Raw genomic sequence first — 23,244 nt, forward strand, 5'->3', positions numbered from 1 at the left:
GTGTACCGATCTTTCCCAAACAGCATTTTAGGTAACATTATCTGTTAAAACCGACGCCAGCTGAATTTGTGAATCACCGAGTTTTTGAATAGATAAAAATACTAGTTTTGCTGTACTTTGTAATTCCTTTGCTTGATATTATATGGTACATGGTTGATTGGTGACGTACCAGCAGCGAGATTCCGGCACAAAGCAAACACGTCATGTCTTTATACAGCTGGACTCTCCGAACTAATAAATTGGCCAATTTATTGACAATCAATCAAACAAATATATAAATATACAAAAATACCATGGTTTTGGGGCGAGCCCAGAGCTCATTGAAAAGAACCTAGGTTTCCGTACCTAGGCAAATTGAAAACGCTTCGCAGCGAAATAGGAGAGTCCAAGTGCTGTGCCCCGATAACAATGCTAAAAGACTGAGATTTCAGTGTAGGGCTCCCCCCGTGCTTGAGGAATGCCGGTTGGTCTCAAACCGATGGCCTAAATAAGGCAAATACACGTATCAACTGATTTTCCACACTAACAGGACGTTCTAAATTAGCAGATCTCTCCACTCATTATATCTATTTTGAGGAATTGAAATTTTACATTAATTTTTTATAATTCAATCCGTGTAAACCTGTTAGCTGGTCGAGAAGTCTACGTGTTCACCCAACGTACTGTACCAATTAATTACTTGTAAATAACTCATGACTTTAAATACCTAGGTGTTTCTATAATTCAGCTGAGTTTATTTCTTATTTATCTCTTCATAATGCCTAATCTTAACCACTAGTATAGACGATCACACCGTACCATCACAGAAATATGATGCCGAGTGACCAGGGATCTATGTACGTATTCGAAATAACGATATGACTAGATTTACATTAACATAAAAATAACACAACGTAGAAATTGTGATTGGGTATTTGAGAGAGAAAAATTTATAAACTTACATTACTATTTATAAATTATAAGTTTTAAGGACACACTGCGTGTTGTTTTATATTTATATGTTGTACATTTACATTTATTTATGTATAGGGGGAGCAGGAGAGCAGAAATAAGCTGTATGTCTTATAAATGTAAAATTTACAGGTTTTCAGAAGATACTACAGAGATCGAGCTATTATTCCTTGCTTATTTCTCAGACTTAATTTTTTTCAAACTCTGAGAATACATATAATCGAAGCAGACCCAAACATGTGATTGCAATTAGTATCAGTATTATATTAGTATTAAAAATACGGCTTCGCGACTTATGAAAGTTATTCAAATAAAATTTAAAATAGTACCAAAGTAGGTAAAAGAAATAGGGTCAAATTGAAAAAAAAAAAAGGATGTCTTCAGGTAGAAAAGGACGTAGAACAAAGCAAGTAGGTGCGGGGCAAAGCGATGTTAGTACCGTAGAATCGAGCGAGCAAACAACGACCTTAGGGAATGCTACATTAGAGTTGATTTTGAAAAAAATCACCGAATTCGAAGCAAAATTACAACAGTTAAATTCAAATACCGGTTCAAATGAAATCGCGAGCATTTCTTCACACGAGTCGAACGGGATTAATGAAAATGAAAAATCTGATAGGCAGGGGTCGAATCTTGAAACCGCGAGCACAAGTACATTATCTGAGACCCGGAATTTATATGTTGTACAGCCGTCAGTAACTAAACCAAATTTCGACGGAAAACCATTCACTAACCCCATCGTTTTTCTAAAACGATTAAAGAAATATATAAGGGCGGTAAATGGATTAGATCGCGAAATAGATATAGCGTTAGGTTGCATCTCGGGGCATGCTCGGAAGGTTATGGACTTGTATTCGAAGGGCTGGACTACGTTCGCTGACTTCGAGATTGATTTTAGACGAAATTATTGGACCGAACAAATTCAGGAATCTATAAGATATAAATTGATTAATGCGGTATATTCAAGCGATTCGGGAATGTCGATGTCCGAACATTTTGCTGAGCAAGCAGAATCAATGCAGTCATTAACTATTGCGTTTAGTGAGAGAGATTTGGTCAATTCTATTATGCGACATTATGCTATAGATATACAGCGATTATGGTTTACTAGAACAGAGGAAGTTAACATCATGAACGGAGCGAAATTTCTTCGAAACATAGAGCAAAATATTGTTGAAAAACCTAGGCAATTTACGAGAGGTACTGTTAGTAATAATTACAGAGGTAGACGATACAATGAGTCATCATCGAGACGACCTATTGTAGCAACAATGTCAACAAGAAGTTGGAGAGCTAGGGGAAATTCGACGAGGGGACGCGGCTATCGTGGTCGGTTAGGTTCTAGGGTTAACTTTAACAGGCCTACGGTATCCGAATCTAAACAAATTAGGCCGGCTATCACGTTCGTAAAAGAGGGCGAGGATCTTACTGTGTCTAAGAATGTGGGGGAGGGATCATCAAAAAACTAGAATGCCCAACACAAACGAGGTCAAATCAGTTAGTCTTGTGTGGCACGGGCGTCAGAAAGACCTCAGATCACGAAAGGACAGGTGTAGTCTATAGGATCTTAATTAATAGTGGATGGAAGCCAGGACAGAGTTTGGGGACCGGAGATAAGGGACTTAAGCGGTTATTAAGAGGCGGCGTTGATTATAACGAGTATAGTAGTCAATTTGAAATTAGGAGTATAGGAATCTTATTGGAAAACCAGTTTGAAAATGTAACAGAGTGTAATGAGTTAGGCGTGACTTGTGAAACTTGTATGAGGAGAGGTTTGAATGTGTACACAATGTATCATGAATTAGATGAACAAACCGATGTGAGTGTTGATTATTCTTTACCTAGGTTACCTGAAGTATGTGTTAGATTGTATGGAAGAAGTATGAGTGCACTCATAGATACGGGAAGTCAGATTAGTGGAATAACTAGGGAATTGTACGACTCTATTCTAAGAGAACATGGGACATTGCCAGAGATCGCTATTCCAGCAATTCAAATACAAGGCGCGTTTGGATCGCGAAGTGAAAGCACAAATCGGTTAGTGCTAATAGAGTTTCAGTTAGGTAGTACTTTAGTTGAAGCACCTGTACTAGTTATGCGACGTCTTCCTAGGTCATTGATTCTAGGATACGATTGGTTAGAGCGGGTAAAAGGAATAGTGAACTGTAATGGTGAACACACTTTGACTATTGAACATATGGGCGTTAGGTCTTGTGTTAGGCTGAATTCGGACTGCAAAATCGAAAGGTTAGGGGGAGAGACGAACGCAGCCACGATTAATTTAATATTAAATCAAAACTCTAGGCCAGTGGAACAAAGTGTATCAGACATGAATTTAGATAGTGAGAAATTTAAGGGATTAAAATTAGATGACGCGAACTTAAGTAATGAACAAAAGGAATTATTACTACCTGTGTTAAACAAACACTGTAAGGTATTTGCGGAAGGTTTAGGTTTGACAAACAAGTACGAACACGTTATTGAGCTATTAGACGAAACACCTTTTGTAAAACACAGTTATCCGGTACCTTTGGCGTATAGAGAACAGGTAAAAACCGAATTAGAAGAGTTAGAAAAACTAGGCGTGATCAGACAGGAAGCGACTCCTTACTGTAGTCCCCTCACTTTCACTAAGAAGCGAGATGGGTCAATAAGACTCTTATTGGACGCACGAGAGTTGAATAAGAAAATGGTAGGTGACGCGGGCGCGCCTCCACTCACATCTGAGATTTTACAATCCTTTCATGGAGTAAATTATATCAGTTTAATTGATTTGAATAATGCCTATTTTCAAATACCTTTGCATAAAGATTCTAGGAAGTATACTGGGTTCTCGTTCATGGGGAAGACGTATACTTATAATGTTTTACCTCAAGGTTTAAAAACTTCTGTAGCAGGGTTCTCGAGAGCAATGGATTATATCCTAGTAGGAGTACGAGAGTTTTGCGTAAACTATTTAGACGACATAGTCATATTCACTACGGGGGACATAAAGTTACACTTAGAACATTTAGATCGAGTGTTAGATAAATTAGAAACCGCAGGCTTAACTGGAAGATTAGAGAAGTGTCGGTTCTTATGTGTAGAGGTAAAGTTGTTAGGACACATAGTAAATACTAACGGGGTACGTATGGATCCTGAACGGGTTAAAGCTATATTAGACTTCCCTATACCTCGGACTATAAAACAATTACGAGGATTTCTGGGATTAATAAATTATTTCAGAAGATTTATTTCAAAATATAGCGAAGAGGTTAAACCACTGTGTGACCTATTAAAACAAAATACGAAATGGTCATGGACAGAGGAAATTAACGATTGTTTTGAAAGGGTCAAGAAATTGTTTATAGACACGATACTTCTTGTACACCCAGATCCTAAGGGAACTTATTATTTACAAACCGATAGCAGTAATTTGGGGGTTTCGGGTTATGTCTATCAATTGAATGAAGCAGGTGAAGAACAAATATTAGGGTTCTGTAGTAAAGCATTGACAGAGACAGAACGCAAATGGACAGTTACTGAACAAGAACTATGGGCCATCATTTTCAGTTTGTCAAAGTTTGAAACATATTTGAGAGGAGCGAATTTAGTCATTAGGACTGATCATAAAAGTCTGATTTTCTTGCAGACGTGCAAACTATTGAGTGCTAGGATGATACGTTGGGTACATTATATAGGGCGATTTAATTACACAGTCGAACATGTGAAAGGTAAACTAAACATTGTAGCAGACGTATTGTCTCGACACTTAAAGGGGACCACCGATGTATTAACTAACAAGGTCACGGGGCCTGAAATGAATCTATTTAAAACATCATTAGGACGATTAGTGCGGGAGCGATGGAGAGAGATAGGTAGTTATCAAAGTCGCGACAAGACTGCTAGTGAGATAATTAGACGCGTGCAAACAGCAGACACTTCTGAATCAAAGTACTACGTGCTTAAAGAAGGGATTCTTTATAGAAGAGACATAAAAGGGGATATCTTAAGGTTATATGTTCCCGAGAACATACTAAGGGATTTGATAGTTAGCATACATGAAGAAGTAGGTCATTTCGGGCGATACAAGGTTTATGCTCTGATGAAACGTCAATATTATTTCCCAAATATGTCTCGTATAATAGGTCGTGTTGTAAGAGCTTGCGAGGCATGTCAAAAGTCAAAACATGCTTTGGAAACGCACACGGGGCCGATAAAAACTGTAATAGCGAAGGAAATAGGAGAGAGAGTTTTTTGCGATATTTTTGGACCTTTACCGGCAGGACGATTTGGTTTTAAATACATATTCGTAATGCAAGATGCTTATAGTAAGTTAATCAGACTATACCCACTACGCCAGGCTAGTGGGAAGGCTACTTTAACTTGTGTAAAAAAGTTTCATAAGCAGGTCACAATTAAGACATTATGTTCAGACAGAGGCGCGAACTTTACTTCAAAAGTTTTCGAGTTAGGTATTCGCCAACTAGGTATCGAATTAACGCACACATCAGTTAGAAATCCGCGGCCAAATTCGACAGAGAGGGTTAATAAAGAGTTAGGTAGATTATTCAGGACGTATTGCGACAAATCGCATCGTTCATGGGTAGATCTATTATCGGATATAGAAGATTGTTATAATCAGGTAATACATACTACAACGGGATATTCGCCAAACGAGATTATATATGGAAAGCGTACTCTGCTATCGACTGATTTCAACACTGACTCATCGGTGAGGACAGACTTACAGGGTGAACCGTTAGAACAGATTCGACAGCAGGCACGACAAAACATAGATAAGGCGGCCGAAAGTAGGCAATTACATTATAACAAAAATCATAAGTTAATACAATTCGAAATCGGAGATTTAGTGAAACTTAAGACTTTTACGAAGTCAGATGCGGATAAAAAGTTGACAAAAAAATTCATGCGCTTATATGAAGGACCGTACATAATAGGGGCAGTTCCATATAATAATGTATATACATTAATAGACGTTCATACTGGTAAAGTTAAGGGTAACTACAATGCCATTCATTTGTTTAGGTACTATGTAGATAAATAGAAAGATAGGTAAAACTAGAGTATTAAAAGGGACAGAAAACAGGTAGTTTGGGGTACACTAAACAAAGAGATACCTGAGTTAAATAGCTATGGTCATGCCCGAGGGTATAATAGATAGGCGTAGGAGGTCAGATACTAGCGTTCTAATACAGATAAGGGGAAAAATAGATTTTGAAACGACTAGCACAGCTGCAGGGACAAAAGGAGCTACGTGTATTAAAAATCTATTTTGGGGGAGCGTGAGATGGCCTTGCCATCCGTCATACGGTTTTATGACTGTCGGAAATTTGAAGCCTTGCTCTTAAAAACAAAAATCTCGCACGAAAAGAAATAAATTAGTTAAGATTCTGAGTAATTGTAGGAAAGGAAGTATAAAAAACAAAAGGGCAAAATAAATTGCTCTAAAGCTAAATTGCGTTAGGGTCGGTCATAAATTAGATAAAAGTCGTAAATTTTAACTTAGAAATCTCTACAAGTGTACAAAATTGTAATCACGTGTTATGCGAGTGGTCTAGGCAAGGCAAGGGCGTGAGAAAGTAAAAGGTACGGCCCATTAAGGGAAGTTTGAAATACATTTTATTTTCAGCCAATTAGCCATCAGCCAGAGAAATTCTGTGCGCAAGAGTGAACCAATCAGAAACCGAAATTTCGCTGGTTTTTTTTTGCATTTCAGATCATGGGCGTGGACAAAGACATCCGTGTGGACGTTTTAAGTCTACACTGGGGGACCGAGAGGGACATTCGATTGAGGTCTGGCTCAACGTGCAGTAGAGCCTAACAGTGAATATTAATTAAGTGTAGAAATATATTGCAATTGTATAGTTAATAATAGAAAAATTATAAATAGAATAAAATAGTGTGTATCCGGGCCAGCAGAAGCTGATATATGGTGATGTACTAATTTACATTTAATTTTAAACTAGATTATTTGAAAATCAGTTCCAAAAATCTTGAGTAAAGAATTATTTTACAAACTAAATTAGAGATGATATTATTATTTGGATATTAGGAGGTGTTACAATATTGTGTATAACTATTAGATTTGCATCCAAAATTATAGAAATGGGACATTTCTCTTTGTGGAACTAGGATTCAAATATATCTAGAATAAATAATGAATATATTATAATTTACGCATAATGTGTGTCCTTAAAATTTACTTTATTATAGAAGTAAGAATTATGGATAATATCTCTATTGATTATGTGGGCATGTGTGTATTTTAGATAAAATGGTGTACATAATATTATATAAAGCCGAAAGGGTTTTTTTGTTTGAATATTTGCTTTTCCCTTTCAATAATTAGTATGGCTTAGGAAGCAAATATTCGGCCGGGAATTAATTAATGTAATAAAGTTACTTAATTCCCAGTCTAAATAATAAATTCAGTTTCTCTTCTTTTTTTCTAAATACTCAACTGTATGAGTAAATAAACAATTATTTACCAGAAATAAATGCACTTGGGTATAACTATCATCTTTTATTTGCTATATTTAGATACATTTTCCTAGACATTTAATAATGGAGATTCAATTTGTTTGGAGGCTAGACTATCGTATTGTAATATTAACAAAGCCAAAGATACGAAGAAACCATGTATCGAACTAACTTGAGCTCCAATATTAAGATTTTCTCATATGACCTATTTACCAATCACAATTCCTATTATTAAGTAAAAATTAGGTTAGGTTTTTTTTTCAGCAGTGCACCTATTTATAATACTAGCTCTTATTCAGCATTAAATAGGGAATAAAATTGAATTAGCAGTCTAATGCAGTCTGATGGAATGACACTTGTCGTTACAATTATAGATTTGGTAGAAAAATTACTCAATAGCTAAAATAAGGTGGTGTGCTATAAACTACTAGCTACCGCGGTATAAACATCGTCTTCATCAACATGAACAGCTTTCACCGGCTCACTACTGAGCGCGGACTTCATAGAGAACTCTCGATCAAGTTTACCTTCATCATATGGTATTTTATACCATTATGTGAAATTCTCACGATGGTTTTTCCTTATACTTTTATTATCACAAAACGATTAGTACTAATATACCAAGAATGCTCTCCACTACTAAAGATAATAGGGTTGGCTGGGTTCGAATCCCAGGCTAAAGACACCTTAAAGGGACCTTGTCGAGGATACTTTCGAGTAACAGCTAAATTTCATCTACCTACTAAAATACCCTGAACGAGACAATGGAATACACGCTGCCTCCGGAGGACAGATGGCGAGGCAGGTAGGTACCTTTTTTTTTATGGTGTACCGATCTTTCCCAAACAGCATTTTAGGTAACATTATCTGTTAAAACCGACGCCAGCTGAATTTGTGAATCACCGAGTTTTTGAATAGATAAAAATACTAGTTTTGCTGTACTTTGTAATTCCTTTGCTTGATATTATATGGTACATGGTTGATTGGTGACGTACCAGCAGCGAGATTCCGGCACAAAGCAAACACGTCATGTCTTTATACAGCTGGACTCTCCGAACTAATAAATTGGCCAATTTATTGACAATCAATCAAACAAATATATAAATATACAAAAATACCATGGTTTTGGGGCGAGCCCAGAGCTCATTGAAAAGAACCTAGGTTTCCGTACCTAGGCAAATTGAAAACGCTTCGCAGCGAAATAGGAGAGTCCAAGTGCTGTGCCCCGATAACAATGCTAAAAGACTGAGATTTCAGTGTAGGGCTCCCCCCGTGCTTGAGGAATGCCGGTTGGTCTCAAACCGATGGCCTAAATAAGGCAAATACACGTATCAACTGATTTTCCACACTAACAGGACGTTCTAAATTAGCAGATCTCTCCACTCATTATATCTATTTTGAGGAATTGAAATTTTACATTAATTTTTTATAATTCAATCCGTGTAAACCTGTTAGCTGGTCGAGAAGTCTACGTGTTCACCCAACGTACTGTACCAATTAATTACTTGTAAATAACTCATGACTTTAAATACCTAGGTGTTTCTATAATTCAGCTGAGTTTATTTCTTATTTATCTCTTCATAATGCCTAATCTTAACCACTAGTATAGACGATCACACCGTACCATCACAGCTTTCTTATGAGACCCATGGTTATATTATGTACATATAATATCTCATAAGAAAGCTCTAACACACAATCCAGCTAAGTAAGTCCAATTTCGAAAAAAGCTAGCTAGCCGACAAATCTAACTCAGGCAGCCTTCGGGAACCTTCGAGATGTCTCTGTCCAAAATTCCTCAATGCTTGAAGAACAGTCTTTGAATAGTGCATATTGTCAGTGATGAAATATGGATCCGAAATATAGGTCTTTTTTTTGTACACAGGAAATGCCTGACGCATACCCCTCCGTCATGTGGGGCTTGCACCAAACTTGCACTACTACGAAATCCATTTCGGAACACGGCACCCGGAACGAGGCGCGCTATCTCCTAACATAGGTATAATACCTATTTAGAACACTTACTATCTGTCATCATAATCTATGACAACCTCCGAGTATTTACCTGGTAAAACCGTAACTTTAGAATAAAATTTAGTATATAAGCAGGCTTCATTTAGAAATGAAAAAATCCCTATTTTATTTTTCAACGATTATAAACACAACTTTCATTCAAAAATAATAAGCTTAAATTCATTTTAAATAATATTTTGCGACGAAATGACGCGCACAGTCCTTCCGCCATGACAGTCCAGTGGACACTGAATTCCATAGAGCGCCTGCAAGAAAATAAATAGCACAGGAAGTTTTTTGGTTAGTTTTAGATTATTTAAGAAACGAAAAACATTTAGTATAAAACTAACAGTTAAAATTGATTGCTAAACCTAAACATATCATTTTCTGGAGGTTGGCTTCAAAGTATCAAGATGTTAAAGAAAACTTTTACAGAACAAGTTGCGAACAGCAATGTTTTCAACTTGGTTTTTTTTTTATTGGGATAATGTATACTAAATAAAAAGAGGCCCTTATAATCTTCACAAACTGAAGTTTTTAATTGCATGTATTTAATAGCTGTTAATGCTTTAGAAAAATAAACAATTTACTTCAAAGTACAGCATTTTTGCGATTTGTCAAATAGCAATTACCTTAACGTCTAGAAAGAAAAGTCGTAAATATTTAAGGAGGTCAGTAAGTGAGAACAATGCCTTTGGAATGTAAATTCCTTTCAACTCGCAGAGAGCTTTTCACGTTGAAAAGGCAAGACTTTTGACGGCACATCAGCGTTGTATAATATTAACGTTTCTTGTTTTCAAAGGGGCCAGTTAAGTAATTTGGTGGGTGTGCTATTTTTGAGCAATAATATCGTTATCATCATCATCATCATTGTCGATCGATAGACGTCCACGCTGGACATAGCTCTCTACTCTCTACTGGCTTATAGGGACTTCCACATACGCCTCACTACACGTGTAAATTAAAAAAAATTAACACCTCCGACAAGTGAAGGTTACAGTAACTAGAAAAGAGCTGATAACTTTCAAACGGCTGAACCGATTTTCTTGGATTATAGCTAAAACACTCTCGATCAAGCCACATTTCAAACAAAACTAAATTAAAATCGGTTCATTAGTTTAGGAGCTACGATGCCACAGACAGATGCACAGATACCCTTGTTCTAAATGTACAATTGCTATGTTATCCTATGTTAGCCATATAAGCCTAACTCGATTTCAAGCTATGCCACGCCAGTAGAAATTTTGCTGAACCTCCAACGGATGTTTACGTCTAAAGTTTCTGTTTAATCACTACCGATATTTACCTACTCAAAACAGTCAATCAAATATTACATGAGGATTCGAAACTTAAAACAAGTCCATCAGGGTATAATAAGGTAGGTACGTTTTTTTTAATCGAGCTGTGTAAATTATTTAACAGGGCTCTCTTCGTCACTTGCTTCTACTCGCTTCATACAATCGTAGTTCCAATTTCATTTGAATATCAATCAACCAAAGTCCATGAAATTTTTCAGGCATATTCTAGAAACTAATATCGGTGTCTGTGGTGTTTTAGATTTTTCTAAAAATATGTAGTTTTAAAATTACAGGGGCTCAAAGATTTGTATGTAAATTATTAAGACCGCGTAATTTTGAAACCGAATATTTTAACAGAAATCTGGAAAACCACAGACATAGATATTAGTTTCTAGAATATGTCTGCAAAATTTCATGGACTTTGGTTGCTTAATATTTAAATGAAATTGGAACTACGATTGTATGAAGCGAGTAGAAGCGAGTGACGGAGAGAGCCCTGTTAAGGACGTATTTGCACACTTGTATAGATTTTCGGTACGCTTTGTGGCTAAAATATACTAAGTAAATTGGAACTACAGATTGCTAAAAATAGATTGGTCCTTTATCTCCAGAGGTCGAGTAATTTTTTGATAAAATCATTAATTTTGATACTATAAGAACGATTTTCCTTCACCTCTTCCACGCAGAATTAACGATTTAGGGTCAAGTTTAGGTACATTTTTCTCAGTTTACGTACGGATTTTATTCTTCTAATAAATATTTTCCGTTAGCACATAATGTGCACCTCAAAATATAGGATTATTATATTAATAATAGTATAAAAATAAATAAAAACATCGTGTATAAATTTTTCACGTATTTTGCTTTAACCGCAAACCTTAATACAGTGCACTAAGGGTTATTTTGATATTGGGCGGGCAATGGTATGATTTCAAAATTATATCAGTCAGCGGCCAGCCGCCTTCGTGGGTGGTCTCTGCGTCGGTTGCTATAATTTTTTGATGTGGAAAAGATCGCTGTACGAACACAAAATAGTTCGACAAAACCCTAACTGATATTTATAGGTACTTATTCCGTGATTGTGCTGATATTTTGGCAAGGTAAGATAATAATGATAATATTATGTACCTATTATCACATTTTATGGTTAGCTGGATTTTTTTCTTGAGCATGATAGTGATCTGATAGTGAACTTCGAAGGCTGCGACAGGAACTTGAAGACTAGAAGAACTAGATGTGTCCAGTTTGGGCTCGTTTTCTTAGTCATGACGAGATCTTACCTCCGGATTTGTGGAGTGACCTGATGGTATACCTCGGAAGTCACTATTGGAACTCGGAGACGAATAGAGCTAGGTGTTTCGAGTTTGGGCTCATTTTCTTAGTAATGATGAGATCTTACCTCCGGATTTGTGGAGTGACCTGATGGTATACCTCGGAAGTCACTATTGGAACTCGGAGACGAATAGAGCTAGGTGTTTCGAGTTTGGGCTCATTTTCTTAGTCATGATGAGATCTTACCTCCGGATTTGTGGAGTGACCTGATGGTATACCTCGGAAGTCACTATTGGAACTCGGAGACGAATAGAGCTAGGTGTTTCGAGTTTGGGCTCATTTTCTTAGTCATGACGAGATCTTACCTCCGGATTTGTGGAGTGACCTGATGGTATACCTCGAAAGTCACTATTGGAACTCGGAGACGAATAGAGCTAGGTGTTTCGAGTTTGGGCTCATTTTCTTAGTCATGATGAGATCTTACCTCCGGATTTGTGGAGTGACCTGATGGTATACCTCGGAAGTCACTTTTGGAACTCGGAGACGAATAGAGCTAGGTGTTTCGAGTTTGGGCTCATTTTCTTAGACATGATGAGATCTTACCTCCGGATTTGTGGAGTGACCTGATGGTATACCTCGGAAGTCACTATTGGAACTCGGAGACGAATAGAGCTAGGTGTTTCGAGTTTGGGCTCATTTTCTTAGTCATGATGAGATCTTACCTCCGGATTTGTGGAGTGACCTGATGGTATACCTCGGAAGTCACTATTGGAACTCGGAGACGAATAGAGCTAGGTGTTTCGAGTTTGGGCTCATTTTCTTAGTAATGATGAGATCTTACCTCCGGATTTGTGGAGTGACCTGATGGTATACCTCGGAAGTCACTATTGGAACTCGGAGACGAATAGAGCTAGGTGTTTCGAGTTTGGGCTCATTTTCTTAGTCATGATGAGATCTTACCTCCGGATTTGTGGAGTGACCTGATGGTATACCTCGGAAGTCACTATTGGAACTCGGAGACGAATAGAGCTAGGTGTTTCGAGTTTGGGCTCATTTTCTTAGTAATGATGAGATCTTACCTCCGGATTTGTGGAGTGACCTGATGGTATACCTCGGAAGTCACTATTGGAACTCGGAGACGAATACAGCTAGGTGTTTCGAGTTTGGGCTCATTTTCTTAGTAATGATGAGATCTTACCTCCGGATTTGTGGAGTGACCTGATGGTATACCTCGGAAGTCACTATTGGAACTCGGAGACGAATAGAGCTAGGTGTTTCGAGTTTGGGCTCATTTTCTTAGTCATGATGAGATCTTACCTCCGGATTTGTGGAGTGACCTGATGGTATACCTCGGAAGTCACTATTGGAACTCGGAGACGAATAGAGCTAGGTGTTTCGAGTTTGGGCTCATTTTCTTAGTCATGATAAGATCTTACCTCCGGATTTGTGGAGTGACCTGATGGTATACCTCGGAAGTCACTATTGGAACTCGGAGACGAATAGAGCTAGCTGTTTCGAGTTCGGGCTCATTTTGTTAGTCATGATGAGATATTACCTCCGGATTTGTGGAGTGACCTGATGGTACACCTCGGAAGTCACTTTTGGAACTCGGAGACGAATAGAGCTAGGTGTTTCGAGTTTGGGCTCATTTTCTTAGACATGATGAGATCTTACCTCCGGATTTGTGGAGTGACCTGATGGTATACCTCGGAAGTCACTATTGGAACTCGGAGACGAATAGAGCTAGGTGTTTCGAGTTTGGGCTCATTTTCTTAGTCATGATGAGATCTTACCTCCGGATTTGTGGAGTGACCTGATGGTATACCTCGGAAGTCACTATTGGAACTCGGAGACGAATAGAGCTAAGTGTTTCGAGTTTGGGCTCATTTTCTTAGTCATGATAAGATCTTACCTCCGGATTTGTGGAGTGACCTGATGGTATACCTCGGAAGTCACTATTGGAACTCGGAGACGAATAGAGCTAGCTGTTTCGAGTTCGGGCTCATTTTGTTAGTCATGATGAGATATTACCTCCGGATTTGTGGAGTGACCTGATGGTACACCTCGGAAGTCACTTTTGGAACTCGGAGACGAATAGAGCTAGGTGTTTCGAGTTTGGGCTCATTTTCTTAGACATGATGAGATCTTACCTCCGGATTTGTGGAGTGACCTGATGGTATACCTCGGAAGTCACTATTGGAACTCGGAGACGAATAGAGCTAGGTGTTTCGAGTTTGGGCTCATTTTCTTAGTAATGATGAGATCTTACCTCTGGATTTGTGGAGTGACCTGATGGTATACCTCGGAAGTCACTATTGGAACTCGGAGACGAATAGAGCTAGGTGTTTCGAGTTCGGGCTCATTTTCTTAGTCATGATGAGATCTTACCTCCGGATTTGTGGAGTGACCTGATGGTATACCTCGGAAGTCACTATTGGAACTCGGAGACGAATAGAGCTAGGTGTTTCGAGTTTGGGCTCATTTTCTTAGTCATGATGAGATCTTACCTCCGGATTTGTGAAGTGACCTGATGGTATACCTCAGAAGTCACTATTGGAACTCGGAGACGAATAGAGCTAGCTGTTTCGAGTTCGGGCTCATTTTCTTAGTCATGATGAGATCTTACCTCCAGATTTGTGGAGTGACCTGATGGTATACCTCGGAAGTCACTATTGGAACTCGGAGACGAGTAGAGCTAGGTGTTTCGAGTTTGGGCTCATTTTCTTAGTAATGATGAGATCTTACCTCCGGATTTGTGGAGTGACCTGATAGTATACCTCGGAAGCCACTATTGGAACTCGGAGACGAAAAGAGCTAGGTTTTTCGAATTTGAGCTCATTTTCTTAGTCATGATGAGATCTTACCTCCGGATTTGTGGAGTGACCTGATGGTATACCTCGGAAGTCACTATTGGAACTCGGAGACGAATAGAGCTAGGTGTTTCGAGTTTGGGCTCATTTTCTTAGTCATGATGAGAAGTTACCTCCGGATTTGTGAAGTGACCTGATGGTATACCTCGGATGTCACTATTGGAACTCGGAGACGAATAAAGCTAGCTGTTTCGAGTTCGGGCTCATTTTCTTAGTCATGATGAGATCTTACCTCCGGATTTGTGGAGTGACCTGATGGTATACCTCGGAAGTCACTATTGGAACTTACAAAACGAGCTCAAACTCATAACATCTAACTCTACTCGACTCGAAAGTCCAATAGTGGCTTTTGAAGTATACCTTCAGAGCACTCCAACAAGTTTCAAGGTATAATCTCGTCATAACTAACAAAACGAGCCCAAACTGGAAACACCTAGCTCTATTCGTCTCCGAGTTCCAATAGTGACTTCCGAGGTATACCATCAGGTCACTCCACAAATCCGGAGGTAAGATCTCATCATGACTAAGAAAATGAGCTCAAACTCGAAAAACCTAGCTCTATTCGTCTCCGAGTTCCAATAGTGGCTTCCGAGGTATACCATCAGGTCACTCCACAAATCCGGAGGTAAGATCTCATCATGACTAAGAAAATGAGCCCAAACTCGAAACACCTAGCTCTATTCGTCTCCGAGTTCCAATAGTGACTTCGAGGTATACCATCAGATCACTCCACAAATCCGGAGGTAAGATCTCATCATGACTAAGAAAATGAGCCCAAACTCGAAACACCTAGCTCTATTCGTCTCCGAGTTCCAATAGTGACTTCCAATGATACCATCAGGTCACTCCACAAATCCGGAGGTAAGATCTCATCATGACTAAGAAAATGAGTCCAAACTCGAAACACCTAGCTCTATTCGTCTTCGAGTTCCAATAGTGACTTCCAAAGTATACCATCAGGTCACTCCACAAATCCGGAGGTAAGATCTCATCATGACTAAGAAAATGAGCCCAAACTCGAAACACCTAGCTCTATTCGTCTCCAAGTTCCAATAGTGACTTCCGAGGTATACCATCAGGTCACTCCACAAATCCGGAGGTAAGATCTCATCATGACTAAGAAAATGAGCCCAAACTCGAAACACCTAGCTCTATTCGTCTCCGAGTTCCAATAGTGACTTTCGAGGTATACCATCAGGTCACTCCACAAATCCGGAGGTAAGATCTCATCATGACTAAGAAAATGAGCCCAAACTCGAAACACCTAGCTCTATTCGTCTCCGAGTTCCAATAGTGACTTCCGAGGTATACCATCAGGTCACTCCACAAATCCGGAGGTAAGATCTCATCATGACTAAGAAAATGAACCCAAACTCGAAACACCTAGCTCTATTCGTCTCCGAGTTCCAATAGTGACTTCCGAGGATACCATCAGGTCACTCCACAAATCCGGAGGTAAGATCTCATCATGACTAAGAAAATGAGTCCAAACTCGAAACACCTAGCTCTATTCGTCTCCGAGTTCCAATAGTGACTTCCAAAGTATACCATCAGGTCACTCCACAAATCCGGAGGTAAGATCTCATCATGACTAAGAAAATGAGCCCAAACTCGAAACACCTAGCTCTATTCGTCTCCGAGTTCCAAAAGTGACTTCCGAGGTATACCATCAGGTCACTCCACAAATCCGGAGGTAAGATCTCATCATGACTAAGAAAATGAGCCCTAACTCGAAACACCTAGCTCTATTCGTCTCCGAGTTCCAATAGTGACTTTCGAGGTATACCATCAGGTCACTCCACAAATCCGGAGGTAAGATCTCATCATGACTAAGAAAATGAGCCCAAACTCGAAACACCTAGCTCTATTCGTCTCCGAGTTTCAATAGTGACTTCCGAGGTATACCATCAGGTCACTCCACAAATCCGGAGGTAAGATCTCATCATGACTAAGAAAATGAGCCCAAACTCGAAACACCTAGCTCTATTCGTCTCCGAGTTCCAATAGTGACTTCCAATGATACCATCAGGTCACTCCACAAATCCGGAGGTAAGATCTCATCATGACTAAGAAAATGAGTCCAAACTCGAAACACCTAGCTCTATTCGTCTTCGAGTTCCAATAGTGACTTCCAAAGTATACCATCAGGTCACTCCACAAATCCGGAGGTAAGATCTCATCATGACTAAGAAAATGAGCCCAAACTCGAAACACCTAGCTCTATTCGTCTCCGAGTTCCAATAGTGACTTCCGAGGTATACCATCAGGTCACTCCACAAATCCGGAGGTAAGATCTCATCATGACTAAGAAAATGAGCCCAAACTCGAAACACCTAGCTCTATTCGTCTCCGAGTTCCAATAGTGACTTCCAATGATACCATCAGGTCACTCCACAAATCCGGAGGTAAGATCTCATCATGACTAAGAAAATGAGTCCAAACTCGAAACACCTAGCTCTATTCGTCTTCGAGTTCCAATAGTGACTTCCAAAGTATACCATCAGGTCACTCCACAAATCTGGAGGTAAGATCTCATCATGACTAAGAAAATGAGCCCAAACTCGAAACACCTAGCTCTATTCGTCTCCGAGTTCCAATAGTGACTTCCGAGGATACCATCAGGTCACTCCACAAATCCGGAGGTAAGATCTCATCATGACTAAGAAAATGAGTCCAAACTCGAAACACCTAGCTCTATTCGTCTTCGAGTTCCAATAGTGACTTCCAAAGTATACCATCAGGTCACTCCACAAATCCGGAGGTAAGATCTCATCATGACTAAGAAAATGAGCCCAAACTCGAAACACCTAGCTCTATTCGTCTCCGAGTTCCAATAGTGACTTCCGAGGTATACCATCAGGTCACTCCACAAATCCGGAGGTAAGATCTCATCATGACTAAGAAAATGAGCCCAAACTCGAAACACCTAGCTCTATTCGTCTCCGAGTTCCAATAGTGACTTCCGAGGTATACCATCAGGTCACTCCACAAATCCGGAGGTAAGATCTCATCATGACTAAGAAAATGAGCTCAAACTCGAAACACCTAGCTCTATTCGTCTCTGAGTTCCAGTAGTAGGTTCCAAATTCATCATCAGACCCTTAGTCTGTAGGCACTGTTCTACTTACTGTATTATTGTCAAGATACATATTTAGAAAAAAAACTGTTTAAAAAAATAGATGACCAAATATAAAATAAAATAAAAATATCAAAGTATCAAAATCAAGTCGATTCACTCATTTTGACGCAGCTGTGTGCGTGTGGGCAGTGTACTTATGTAGTAGTGCAATTTTGATACCTATTCATTTTGCAAAGACGTCCTTAAATAATTTACACAGCTCGATTAAAAAAAACGTACCTACCTTATAATACCCTGATGGACTTGTTTTAAGTTAATAATACCCATATTATAAATACGAGTGTGTTTGTTTGTTGTTGTGTTCTTCAATTACGCGGCAACAGAGCAATGGATAGAAGTGAATTTTGCATAGTAGTTAAAGACCTGAAATATGCTGATTTTTATCTCGGAAAATTAGAGTTCCCATGAGATTATTAAATGGATGAATTCGCGGGCAATCAGCTAGTTTTCTATAGAGGATAATATTTTTGGCCACTTTACCCACACGCTTACATTTTAAGAAAAGTTTAGTCGTTTCAAGAATTTAGAGTACCGAAAACTGAAGTCCTTTTCTATGAAGCATATAGTATTTTTTGGCCACTTTATTTTACATGCTTAGAGTGACCAAAGCCGAAGTCCTTTTCCTGTACATTTTAACTAAATTGATCTGAAAGGCGTACCCAAGAAGTTGGCAGACGTACAAAAGATTTCCTGGCTAAGCATGCTTCATAAAATTTAGATGATTTGGCAACGTACCTACGTTGTAAGTTTCGTAAAATAAAATATGTGCATAATAATTTATCTAGCAAGCGTTACATGGAGTCTATGGACGTGATTATTACACATACTTGGTATCACTTGAGGGCGCAAAAAATATTTCTACGGTTAAACGGGTTAAACAGAAATATTTTTTTTTACGTATTTACTTAAAAAATAATCAATGAATATTTCAAATGCTGAGGCTGTTAGAGAGTCAACGCAGTCGGAAACCTATCCAGAAGTTGCGACTTCTTACCCATAGACCGATAATAGCCTATAGTGTGAGAACATTATGGGGAACTCTCAGGCAGACAAGACAAAACGAGACAGCGTTATACCGCAGGCATCAATCTGTCTCGTTTTTACTGGAACTTAAGTCTAAGCAAAGTCAAAGTGCGCTCTATAGATTTCAACCTAAGGCTTCCTTACGACTTCCACACGTTTTCTTCACTGTTAAATAAAGTGATGATTAAGAGGGGTTTCTCCGTCACTCGCTCCATACAAACGTAGTTCCAATTTCATTTGAATATTAAGCAACCAAAGTCCATAAAATTTTGCAGACATATTCTAGAAACTAATGATTGTGCCTGTGGTGTTTTTTTAACAAGAATATTAGCCATTTTTAATCATGACTAACATTCCTCTTTCCCCTCCAACTAAGCGTTAAGCTTGTGCTAGGAGTGGGTACGATAATAGTGCAACGGGTGGGGTTTGAACCGCCGACCTTTCGGATTTCAGTCCGCTCCTATAACCGTTAAGCTATTGAGGCTTTTTTGAATGCCTTTACTCGTAAGTTGTACCTAAGTTGATCACGCTTCAGTAAGTAGGAGTATCAAAATATTATGAGCAAGGCAGACTTGATTAGTTTCACTCAAAGTTTGGACTTGTTCACGAATTTCAAAGAACTTTGAGATCCAGCTTATTTCAAATTGAAAACGTCTTTCTTTGTATACCTACCTACTTAGCAGTGGCGTGCTAAGTGGGTAGGTATACAAAGTAGTATAGTAGGTTTGTGCATAGAGGCACAAACGCACTGCTTACCATAGGTGTAATAACTCAAGCTTATTTATTCTTTATCACCTGCGTGTAGATTGGTTTCTACCTGAATGTTTACTCTGGCTTCAAACTTTGTGCACGCCACTGTTACCTAGAGAGTAGAGACCTCGTTGCAAAGCGCAGCGTGGAAAGACCTCCCACTAGGTTGACAGACAACATCATATGAGTCTACGGAGCCGCTAGATTCAGGCGGCGTAGATTGTGGGAGTCCCTACAAGAGACCTATATCCAGCAGTGAATGTCTTCGGTTGATTATGAATACAATAGAATAGAATATATCTTATTCAAATATTTTTTGCATTGCTTATTATAAATATTAATCAGTATTCATCGTACTTATTCACATTAGATGAACCGTAATTAGTAGTAGGTAGGTATTCATGAGTTTACTGCGCATTTATTGAATTTATTCAATATTCTGCAATCATAAATCTCCTAACAATAATATTATGTATGCCGTTGTACACCTCAGTAGAATTATAAAGCTGCGATGAGTTGTGTTGTTATAAAAGAGTCTAAAGATTAAGCCCCGGTGGCTTTGTTGAAGTGGTTATGAACTTGAGATCAATACAAGTGTTGAATACAATAAAAGCCTTCTAAGGGACTTAGAATTTGTATTTCTTTACAGTAAAAAACCGGTCAAGTGTGAGTTGGACTCGCTCACGAAGGGTTCTGTACCGTCGTACAAGAAATACCAGACCAGTATAATAAAAATTATTGCTCCAACAGTTGTACAACACTGTAAATTAATAACGGATATCATCCATGATTTCATTAAGTAACCATTTAATATTATTTTTGTGATGTAACCACAAATTCACAGTTTTTGGATTTTGCCTTTACTTATACTATAAGGGCTATCTGCCCAATTTCATGATTATAAGTCAACGGGAAGTAAGGTTAATTTGGTTCTCCTTATCTTGACAGACACGACAGACAGTCAGACGAACGAACCCTAAAAATAGGCGAAATAGTCTAATTTTTCTTCTCAGCGATAAAATTGAATTGTCGTAGTTAAACTCAGCTTTTTTTAAAATCTTTTATTTAGAGGCTTTTACATGTCGGTATGTCAGCCAACTCGGCTTTTATTATGCGGTTTCGTGTAAAAAAGTAAGACGTGACAGTGTCAAAGAAGTTGAGGCCATTCACGAAAGGCAGTTAGAATTGTACCTATTTATTGTGGATAAAATCGGTCTTATGTATAATTTATCGCCGTAACTAATAAATCCTTTTATTTGGTTTGTAATTTTTACGTAACTACAGTACTTAGGTACCTACTTTGGGTAGAAAAGCGTGGCAAAGAGCGCTATGTCTATGCAGCTCTCTTAACTATGAAGAGATCGAAAGATGAACAAAAATTCGCTCACAAGCTCATCCTTGCCATCTTTCTTTATGGAACTGAGTCATTACATGTCCATGGGCAAGGCTACCAACCAGAAGAGAATAGTTGCCGACACGCATTGGTGGTTACTCTGATGGTGCTAATGTACGTGTACAGCTGTAATCACTTAACATTAGATGACTGCTCGTTTGCTCGTTATCAAAATATGAACTCAAGCGATTGCTTATTATCTCAAGTCTGTATGTCTAATTGTATCTCTTATATTGAGAAAATTATCCTCTCACACACCTATACCTATACTTTCCATCCTGTATAAGTATATCCCGCGTCGATGCAGACGATTCAATCAAAATACAATAAATATAATCATTGCTACCTACAATCTACATATCTAGTCATAATTTTCACGCATATATATAATACATAGTCGCTAAAGCTTCATTTTACTGCAATGCCGATATTCAAATCAGTCTATACAGTATGTTGAGCAGATAGTAGTACCACAGAATATTATAATTGTAATAGGTACCTAGGTGGTAGTAAATGTTATAAATAGCATTATTTTTGAACGACACAATTGATTCATTAACATATACCATTTTTTTTCTTACTAATTTATTAAAAAAAATTAATGATATTCGCTCAGTGAACTCAAAAACATCTTGTTCCAAAAGTTACAGTATTCTTCTGAAAGAAATTGCCATTTAGTAGGTATTATGTGTCAAACACAAAGCATATAGTACTGTATCGAAACATGAAAATTTTGATTCGTAAATCCGAAAGCTCCGCCGAAACCCTAATGTAACATTATGAAAAAGATTTTCCGACCGCAAAATGTCGCAAACACGTTTCATGAAAGAATAATTAATGATGTCTGTCAGAGAGCATCTACTTGTTAACACAGTAAACCACTTCGAAACACTATGAGGAAAAAAGCACAAAGCTAGGACTTTAAGGATGTTTTGAAAGCACGGAAAGCATCTCATTAAGGTTAATTGGAGTATAACCACTCGCAATGTTGCGTGTTGGTCACAAAGCTGTTGGATACATTTTGAAAAACACCTTATTTAATTTCACAATTTATCCAATAAATATGAAAGAAATTTCTAGAAGAAATACCTACCTTGAATTGAACAGCTTTTACCAACACTTAACTTTTAAAGTAGAATCTTTTGTCAACAGCCGTTTCAATCCAATAGTTTTGGGCTAGATCTAATCGATGAATACACAAAATTAGCTAATTTACTTACTAATTAATGAAATATTAATTTTAGTGCTTATTTTGTCAATAGCTTGATCATCATTCTTTTAAAACAATGATCAAATTACGTAGAGTTTGGAGAGCTACTGTTGTGTAGTCGGACAAAGTAATCGCGAAGCCGTAAGGTAAAGAAGTTAATGCCGCACGTGTTTAATTAGTCAATTGATTGGTGTAACGTGACAAAATATTGACACCCTGTCGTATTGCGGCAGCCCCAGACATAAGGGAGTAGGTCTAACGAATGTGGTTCGGCGAATGAATGGTCGAAAATCGTGATTAACAGATGTTCCGTACCTTTAGTCCGCAGAGCCTTGTGTGCGAACGCCGGCGCTGGCGCGGTGGTGTCTCCGGGTGGAATGTCCTGGTGTGTGGAAGCGCCGTCAGGGCTCCTGGCCGCAAAGGGCCGGCGTTGCTCGGCGTAGCGGACCTGGGGCGCGCGTGTGCGTGGAGGTCGGTTTGCCGGCGGAGTGGGCCCTGACAGCCGGCCGGGTGCGCGCGCTGCGCCGCCGCGCCTGCGCCCGGCCGCCCATGCCCTACCGTCTACCGATACCTCTGCCGCAAGCGATTAAACTAATCTACACACTATACACGCACAATGCGCTATGAGTGCTGGCGCGCACTCTGGGAAAAACTCCTACTTCCTACTGGAATCTGTGAACACACGATTTATTACTCGTTACATCTTTACTTGCCGCAATGCGCAACTTTTAGGCAACGAACGGATTTTTAATCGGGAGCCATGGACTTGTAAATCTTCATCTTCATCTCCTCTACGACGCCAGACACTGACAGTTGCAGTTGTTGTCGCGTTTTGTTGAACG

The 23,244-nt window shown here is 38.8% G+C and overlaps 1 protein-coding gene across 1 annotated transcript in view; it reads right to left on the reverse strand.

Moving 5' to 3' along the window:
• The window catches only part of LOC123870420, a 49,103-nt gene extending 26,215 nt beyond the window's left edge, over nt 1-22,888 (reverse strand). Inside the window, exon 1 of the mRNA XM_045913724.1 lies at nt 22,718-22,888. The gene's annotated coding sequence lies outside the window, so the exon portion shown is untranslated. The remainder of the gene's footprint in view (nt 1-22,717) is intronic.
• Nucleotides 22,889-23,244: the final 356 nt, after the last annotated feature.

Source organism: Maniola jurtina, chromosome 12 (assembly GCF_905333055.1).
Source record: "Maniola jurtina chromosome 12, ilManJurt1.1, whole genome shotgun sequence".
In the NCBI taxonomy this organism is placed as follows: domain Eukaryota; kingdom Metazoa; phylum Arthropoda; class Insecta; order Lepidoptera; family Nymphalidae; genus Maniola; species Maniola jurtina.